The sequence below is a fragment of the Cynara cardunculus genome, assembly GCF_001531365.2.
Source record: "Cynara cardunculus var. scolymus isolate 2C chromosome LG 2, CcrdV1, whole genome shotgun sequence".
In the NCBI taxonomy this organism is placed as follows: domain Eukaryota; kingdom Viridiplantae; phylum Streptophyta; class Magnoliopsida; order Asterales; family Asteraceae; genus Cynara; species Cynara cardunculus.
In genome coordinates, this window is record NC_037529.1 from 4,965,150 (window position 1) to 4,974,073 (window position 8,924).

Consider the following 8,924-nt stretch of genomic DNA (forward strand, 5'->3'; position numbering starts at 1 on the left):
AACGCTTAGGGGTTGTTTACTTGCGGTTTAACTAGGCTTATTGGTTTATCTGACTTATTCGCACAACTCATTTGGGTTGTTTACTTAGGGTGCGTTTGGTACGCAGACAGGACATGACATAACAGGAGAGGACAGTTGTTCAGCGTTTGGTAAAACATGAAATGACTGGACAGAACTGGTTAAAATAACCAATTTACCCCCCGTGAACTGTTTAGTGTTTTTTTCACTGAATAATCAATATAAATGTTAACAAATACGTTGTGCAAAGTATAACTTACATCAAACCATTACTACTTCCAAAAATACATGATTTCATAATCAATTAATGATATATGCAAAAGGTAAATATAATATATGCATCAAGAATTCATTATCTAAACAAATCTATATGCATTTCATACTAAGAAGAAAAAACTATTACCAACAAGCGCACAATCAATTRAAATTGATTAAATATCAAATAAGCATCAAGAAAACAATTTGGCTAGTGATCTCATATAGTATCATCACATTCACAAAAATTGGTTTCCAGAAAACAAAATAATTCACGTATCACTTGTACAATCACTCCTGTAAGATCTAAATCGAATATTTACTACTTTGATCAAGTGAAAACATACAAAACTCATCGAAAACAACAAATTACATGTGTGAACCTTACGCAATATGTTTGACGGTGATAAAATCAAGAAAACAATTTATGTAATTTATTAAATTATAATAGAATAATTATTTTTTATAACAAAATATATCATTTGAAGTTTTCATCAAAACAATTAAAATGACACAAAATAAAAAGTTTATGTGATTTTCTATTTTTATTTTTATCTATTTTCTACATTATTTTTTATTATTAATATATAATAAATTACATAAATTAATAAAAATATATAAACCATATAAAAATAATATTTTGAGGACAGTAAAATGAAAGTTTAAGAAACATAAATACAATAAATAAAATTTAAAGAATGAATAAAATGTAAAAGAGATATCTATTTGATGTTTTAGAAGAAAATTAAGTTTTATTTTGAGGTTATATTAGTAAAATATAAGTCTGTTCCACCTTGTTCCACCCTGTTCCATGGGATAGGGGTGGAACAGGTCTGTTCCAGTCTGTTCCACATAAAATTCATGTCAAACATGGGACAGAGATCTCTGTCATATTATGTGTTGTCCCTGTTCAGTGTACCAAACGCACCCTTACGGCTTATTCGCACATAACATGGCTTAATCACACATATATAAATGATGTGTTGTCCCCATTCAACTACAAAAATAACACCCCTACCCCTTATTTAAAACACCGCCTCCTTCCAAGATGAGACACCCCATCGTCGGCCTCTTTATGATTTTTTTTTGTTGATGTTCAAATAATTAATATTGGGGGGTAAATCGGTTATTTAAGTTATTCAGACCATTGATTCAAATAAAAAAGATAAACAACAACACTCATTTATCTAGACAGACAAATTTATCCATACAGGACTTAATAAAAAATTTGGTAAACAGCCCCTTAGTTTGATCAAACAATTTATAAACAGAGTTAATAAACATGAAACCCGAAAATATAGACTTTAAGTCCAATAATCCAAATATTTCACTTATAAGACTATAAAGACAAAACACATGTTGCGATGACGAGAGAGACTCAATTCTCCATTGATAGAGATGGACACAAATGTAAGCTACATATTTATGTCAATGAGCCCCACTACGGATCAATGGTCATCTCATTCAACCTTGCACGGTTCATGGCATAACGACCCCAATGATCCTAGATATGTTCGTTTACTAAAAATTATATTGTATGGTCAATGACCGATGTTCGACTTCAAGAGCATGCACCATAATGCCTTAAATGACCCAGTGTTTATTTCTAGCTACAATACCAAAAAGATTGTCCCATTTCAAGACAAACTCGTATGATATGGATCAATTGTATTACAGTTTTATACTCGGTAACTTCGATATATGCCAAACCATATCGAACACATCAAATTTTATGCACAAAAAGTGCTCAAGAAGGAAAATATTCCAATTTTATCGATGAACCCAAGTCATGCTAAAATTATTGATTTTGGGTTCCAAAACACTTTATAACTTTACACCAAATCATTCTCGTAACATATAAAAGTGATTTTCCCATGTTTAATTTGTCAAAATGTACAAACTTCCCAGATCTTCCGAAACTTGACCTAAATGGTCCAAAAAATCCACTAAAAGCATGAAATGTATAAAAAGGAAAGTTTGAAAGACTAAAATATTTACGCTTGGACATGTTTATGGTTTTAGAAATGTGTAGAATAAACTCACAATGCTATGTTTTGGCTAAAACCTATGACCAAACAAAACAGTGAAAACGAAAAGGGATATTTTAAAGCTCCAATCCACCAACACTTGATTTCCTTGCCTTTAAGCTCTTAGACGGCTCTGAAAAATGTTTCCCTAACCCCCAAAATCGCCTTTAACGAAGAGATAAATAAGATGAAGAAAAAACGATAAATCTAGCTCAAAACAACTTTTTTATGCTTCAGTGCATGTTGGCTATAATGCCCTCTGACTGTGAAAGTGTCAGTATCACCAGGATGCACCAACTCTCGGTACGTTTTAATACTGTTGTGTCATGCTTTTATGTTGGTTGTCACTATTGCATGTCATAAGTGCACAAATGTACTAGCTCTGAGTATAGTTGATGCGATCATGTGGTTCATGTCATTCTTTAGTGACACGCAGGGCCGTCCCTGGGGGAGGGCGGCACGGGCGTACGCCTAGGGCCCAAAAAGATAAGGGGCCCAAATTTTCCCCTTAAAGTATATAGTAGTCTAAAATAATTTAATAAATTAAAGAAACCAAAAAATTGTAGCATATAATAAGAGACAAAAATAATTTAGTAGATAATAAGGGCCCAAAAATATATCAACTAATTACATTGGAAAAGAAAATAAAAAAATTAATTGATCATTCATTATATGCTATTGTTTATTATCCGTATAAAATTTTTTTATCTCCAACAAGGTCCAATGATATTGGCTATTGCTATCTCTATATGCTTGACTATTTTCGTGCTTCAMCAATTCAACGTTAAGATCATGTGCTTGATATTGCTATACATTTTTGTTAGATATTTTTATCAATTTCTATTTTTATTGACTATTGGTATCTGGTTATGTTGTTCTAATTGTTTTGTTGACTATTGTTATTTATTTTTGCTTCTACATAAAATATTTTATTTTATTTTTTTACAATTAATCTATTGTTCTTATGATTTATGACGTGTTTCATGGTTTTGTGATTAATCAATAAATTTTTTCTACTAGATGTATTTACTAATGTCTCTTATATATGTCATGTTCCATAAATTTTTAATATTAACATCTTATTTTAGTTGAGCAAAAAGAGAAGGAAAATGGAATTTAAATATTTTCATCAATTGTTTGACTTATGTATCTTTCATTGGGATTCCACCACACCACAAGATTYTATTTAARTGCTCAAACAATCATTTGTTGAACTTGCATATTATATGTTTAATTCATTATTTATTTTTACTAGATCTCAATGGATCATCTTTTCTTTCATATTCTTATTAATCTTCATTTGTCTGTTTGTCTATAAAACCTTGATAATCTTCTTTATTATTGTTCTCTCATTGACCTCATGATTATTTCATTGACACGAAATCTTTTTTTGTACCAAAATAACACATATTTCTTGTTATAAAGTAAAAATTTCTTACTTTTTATAAAAAATTATCAATCATAGTTTCTATACTCTTGGTTTAAAATTACATAATAAGAAGTACGCAAATTTAAGTACTCTCTTATATATCTAYAATATAGATAAATAAGATTTTTTTACTCAGTAAATTATTAGCATTTCTTGTACTCAATTTTATACTAATGAAAAACATTTATTACCGAAGGTCACTACAAGAAAAGTGAGCTTTGAATATGCGCCTTTTAACGATTATATGTTTCATAAGTTATAGCGATGACATGTTGTTATATACTGTTTCTAATGATAAACGAACTTTTAGCGACAACAAAAGTCGTTGCTAAAAGTCTTGTTTCTTGCAGTGGGGGCCCTGTTTTTATGTTCGCCCAGGGCCTAAAAAATGTCAGAAACGGGCCTGGTGACACGTGTCACTATTATATGTCAAATGATATGGATGCACTAGCTTTCAATTTATTAGATGTTATCATTCGTGTAATTTTCACAAATGTCACTCTCGGTATATCCCGAATATTCATTTAATATTTATAACATGAAAGTACGGGTGTTGCAAAATGGTTACCGACAAGAGTTTAGTACTCTTATTTACTTTATGGGATAACATTTATGGTCATCAAAATATATCAATGGTAAACTTTTATAACCCAGTAAGTGCTACCGGGTAGAACTCTTAATTATTGTCTTTCATCCTATTAGGTAAGATTTTTTTGCCATTGTCGAGTTAATGTAAAGTAATTAAACTGGTAAGCATTTGTACATGTAAGTATTTAGTAAAAGGCCATATAATCACTAAAAATATGAAATTTTGTTGTTTTCCGGAATTATTCCTTTCAAAAAAGCAAATAGTTATTTAATGGGTCGTTTACCAAATCATTATCCGGGTAAACACTTACTAAGTTAGATTACCTTACCGGATGAATATGACAAGGACGAAGAATCTAATCCGGTAAGAGCAAGACAAAGACCAAGAGTCTTACTCGGTAAGTGAGGGCAATGACTCTTACCACAATTAACGCTTACCAGGTAAAATTGTTGCATATGATGCCCTTTTGTTGACTAAAATCTTAACCGATAAGTAAATGACAGCGTTGAATTTTACCGACAAATACTTACAGGGTAAATGTTTGGTAAACGGCCATAAATACTATTTAATAAATTAATTATCTATTGAACTACAAAAAAAGAGTAATGGTTCAATAAGGTAATGTTTGGTACGCAAACATAATTGGACTGGACAGGACAGAACAGGACAAGAGAGTAAGACTGACATGATTGGATGGGACTGGACTGGACTGAACATAATAAGAGCATGTCCGGTGTTTGATACGACTAGGACTGGACGAGACAGAACTAGACAAGCTACCCCAAAAAGTTATTTGATGATTTTAAATATTATACAATAGTTACAATTAAGACAATTAAAGTAAATAATTAAATAATTTAATTCATAAATATTAGTACGCTATCTTTCATATAAATGAATACATACATATATAATGGTATCAGATTTGAATGAAAATTTTGATATAATTGATGATAGTAGTAGTGGTGGTGGCCGACGGTAGTAGTGGCAACGATAGGTGGTGCTCGATGGTTATGGAGGTAGAGGTAGTGGTGGTTGGTGGACGACGGTGGTTATAGAAGACATGAAAATGGTAGATTGTGGTGGTGATAAGGGTTGACAACGGTGAATGAGGTAGTTGTGGCTGATGTAGTGAAGATAGTGGTGGTGGTGGTGGTTATGGTGAATGTGAGGTAACAATGAATGGTGGTGGTCAATAGTGGTTGTGGAGGTCGTGGAGGAGATTGTTGCATTAGAGGAGGAGTTGGAGGTAGCCAACGGTGCTAATGGTGGTGGCAATGGATGGTGGTGGTTGGTGGGCGATGGTGGTTGGTAAAGGAGGTTGTAGTAGATGGAGTTGGAGGTGAAGAACAATGGTGGAACTTTGATTTAAAATATAAAAGTCTCATTTGAATGTCCAAATAATTTTCCCAAAAATGTGGAACTTTGATTTAATAATGATATTTTTATCAATATTTGACAAATTATATGTTAGTTATAAATTAAATGGGCTTTATTTTATTTAAAGGAACAATAAATTTTTTCTTTATAGACTTGGGCCTTAAGAGGCCGGTCCTTTTATCCACATTTAAAATCCACATATAAATACCCCACATTCTTTGAAAAACTCTCATTTTTCATCCTGATTTTGCAAAAGAAACATTTCCTCTCCCTAATCTCCTTCTCTCTCTAAATCAAACCCCCCAGCCGAGTTCATCTTCAAGCATCTTTAGAAATCTGTCAATCTTGAAGAATATCCAAGATTTCAAGAAAAATGTATTATACTAGTTATCTTACCTTTATATTATAACAAAGATTCTCATTCTTCTACACCTACTTTTCGTTATTGTAGTTAAAATTTCTGAATAATTCAAAAGGGGAGATTATTCATCAAATACATGAAAATGTATTCAAAAGTATGATAATCTATAATCCACGATCTTCGAACTCTAAGAAATTAGGAGAAAACCACATTGCATGTGGAATTTAATCAAGAAAAGATATATTTTGAAAACTGACAGATTTCGTTAGCACTTGTGTCGACTGTATCTTTCAAAATAAAAGTCAAAACGTTCTGATTTTTCTTCTAAAACACACTTGGATGAGTTATCTTTCTAATGCAACTGGTCTCACTAAAAAATATTAAGTTTTGAGCCTTCGAGTTSTTGATACAAGATTATGGTGTAAAAAGAGCATTGTTGACAAAATCTTGCATGCATCTTAAATCGGTTACATCTTCTTCAAAACTCATTGAAAATGGGTGATTCTTTTTCTGGAAGTTAACCTTATGTGTTAGCTTTAAAATAAAGTTAAAATCACTGAAAAATGATGAGTTTAGACCCCCCAAATGACCGTCACTCGAATAGTGTGCAATCTGTCTTGGGGACTGTGTCACTCAAAGTGTAGGGTATTAATGAGTGCCTTAAACCCATCCAAAATTCTTGATATTTGGGAAAAATCTGTTTAACTCATTATTATGGATGATATAAAAATTTGGACACAAAATGACTTTTGGAAGTTTCATTTTTGCAGTGATTTGTGAGACAAAAAATTCTAGAGACATAATCTGCATTCTGTCCAAATATCAGTTTTTTGTCCAAAGGACTTTGATTTTAAAATATATAATTTCTGGGCTATTTTTATAGCAGATAATATAAGTATCAACTTTAATTCATAAAAACTCGTTAGCATTACATGGGATATAATTTAACTTTATCTTTATCGAGACCCGTTAGGTGATCTAATTATTGGTTTTCAGACTGTTTAGGAAGGTTAGGGCGGACATTTAGCGCTTCAAACGTCATCTCCTTGGATATTCATCGGCAAATTTGTGAGTATTCACGGCCCCACTTTTAATGTTTTTTGTTTATTTAAACTGGGGGAAAAGCATGAAGTTATGCAAACTATACTGTTTATTTATAAAACTGTTGGACTAAAGAACTGTTCAGTCAAGATTTGTTTATGTCATGAAATATTGACGGTTTTGCACTATGATATAATTGCTAAATTGATGCACTTGAGAATATGTTTCCAAATAAAGTCCCCGTCCGTAAACGCTACTTGTTAACTCGGGCATGTCCCTGGGTCGTGGTAATCGTGGATAGCCACTATTGTGTTGACAGTCCCACCCAGAAAGGGGTGCACATTACCTATGTTTTATTTAATCTAATCATGTGGAATTTGGACCACCACTGAATTAGTATTACTACGAAYTGTGGGACCTAAGTGAGTGTACGGGCTACTTATGGTCGTTCGTAAAATAATGAGGCACATTGGTCAGGAAAGACTCAGTAGTGTCTCAAGTTTTTAAACATCGTGAGAGATTTACGTTTATTATGTGCAAAAGTTATGTATAGGTTTGCAAGAAATGATTTATGCATTGTAATGTTTTGTGCATATGAAAACTCGTGAACTCACCAACTATTTGTAGTTGACGTTGTTTTATGTTTCATACTTTTCAGGATTAAAGTAAGAAATGAAGTTTTTGGAGCATATATGTGGCGATACCGATTAAGTTCATTTTTGAAGTTTTTGTAAAAGAAGTATTTTATTCCACTTGGTTATGGATGTTAAATTCGAACTTTTGTAAAACTTGAATGGTGTTATTTATTRTYTGCTGATGTGACTCGCTTACCTGTTACATTTCGTGTTTCCGCTTTAACGGGATGTGACATTAAACAAATTAGACAAATTTTTTACACTATATATAATTTGGCCCTCACAAAAAGTGATATAATTACACTTTATGTCCATTTTAAGTCTTATAATACCATTTATGAACAAATATTTTTAGAATAACAAATTTAAAATCTTTAAAAAGAAAATTATATTCAATCTTTAGGAGTTTATTTAGTTTGAAGATTATAATTATATTATTAAATTACTAAATATTGTTTTTTTCTTAAATATATTATTTCAATGTTTTTTTCCATTAATGAAAAATATAATAAAAGAATTTTATTTGTGTCATGACAAAAATTTATGGGGAGTTCTTTAAAATTGGAGAATTTTTCATTCTCTTTAGTATCTTTTTTATTTTGGAGTTAAAATAAATACTTTATTTAAAAATTAGTTTATCAACAATCAGTTACTTGTCCAAAAGTAGTATAAGGGACGTTTGGTTCGCATAATATTCATTGAATGAATGAAACCTATCAAATAAATTGGAATCTAGAAAATTTTGAAATAGAATGTTATCAGGTTTAACCAAACGTTTGGTTGACAGAAAATGGAATGTAATATGTTGAATAAATTATAATATGTTTGTTTGTTTTACAAAAGAATTAAAATGGAATAATGAAAAATGACAAAAATACCCCTTTCTCAATATTTTTGAACAATAAATAATAATAAAATCATTTCCATTTTAGAAAGACCACATATATGCCTTGGAATAATCTCTAACGGGAGTTTGAGGTAATGGTATTAACAGAAGCAAGTCAATTTTTATTACCATAAGCAGATCGATGTTTATTACCTGAAGCAAAACCGATCATAGAAGCAAAAAAAATCGAATAGAAATCAACTGGAACTTGTTACAAGGGAAAAATCGATTTTGAAGTAGAAAAAATCGAACAAAAACCAACCGAAACTTGTTCATCAAAGAAAAATCGATTTTGAAAAGACA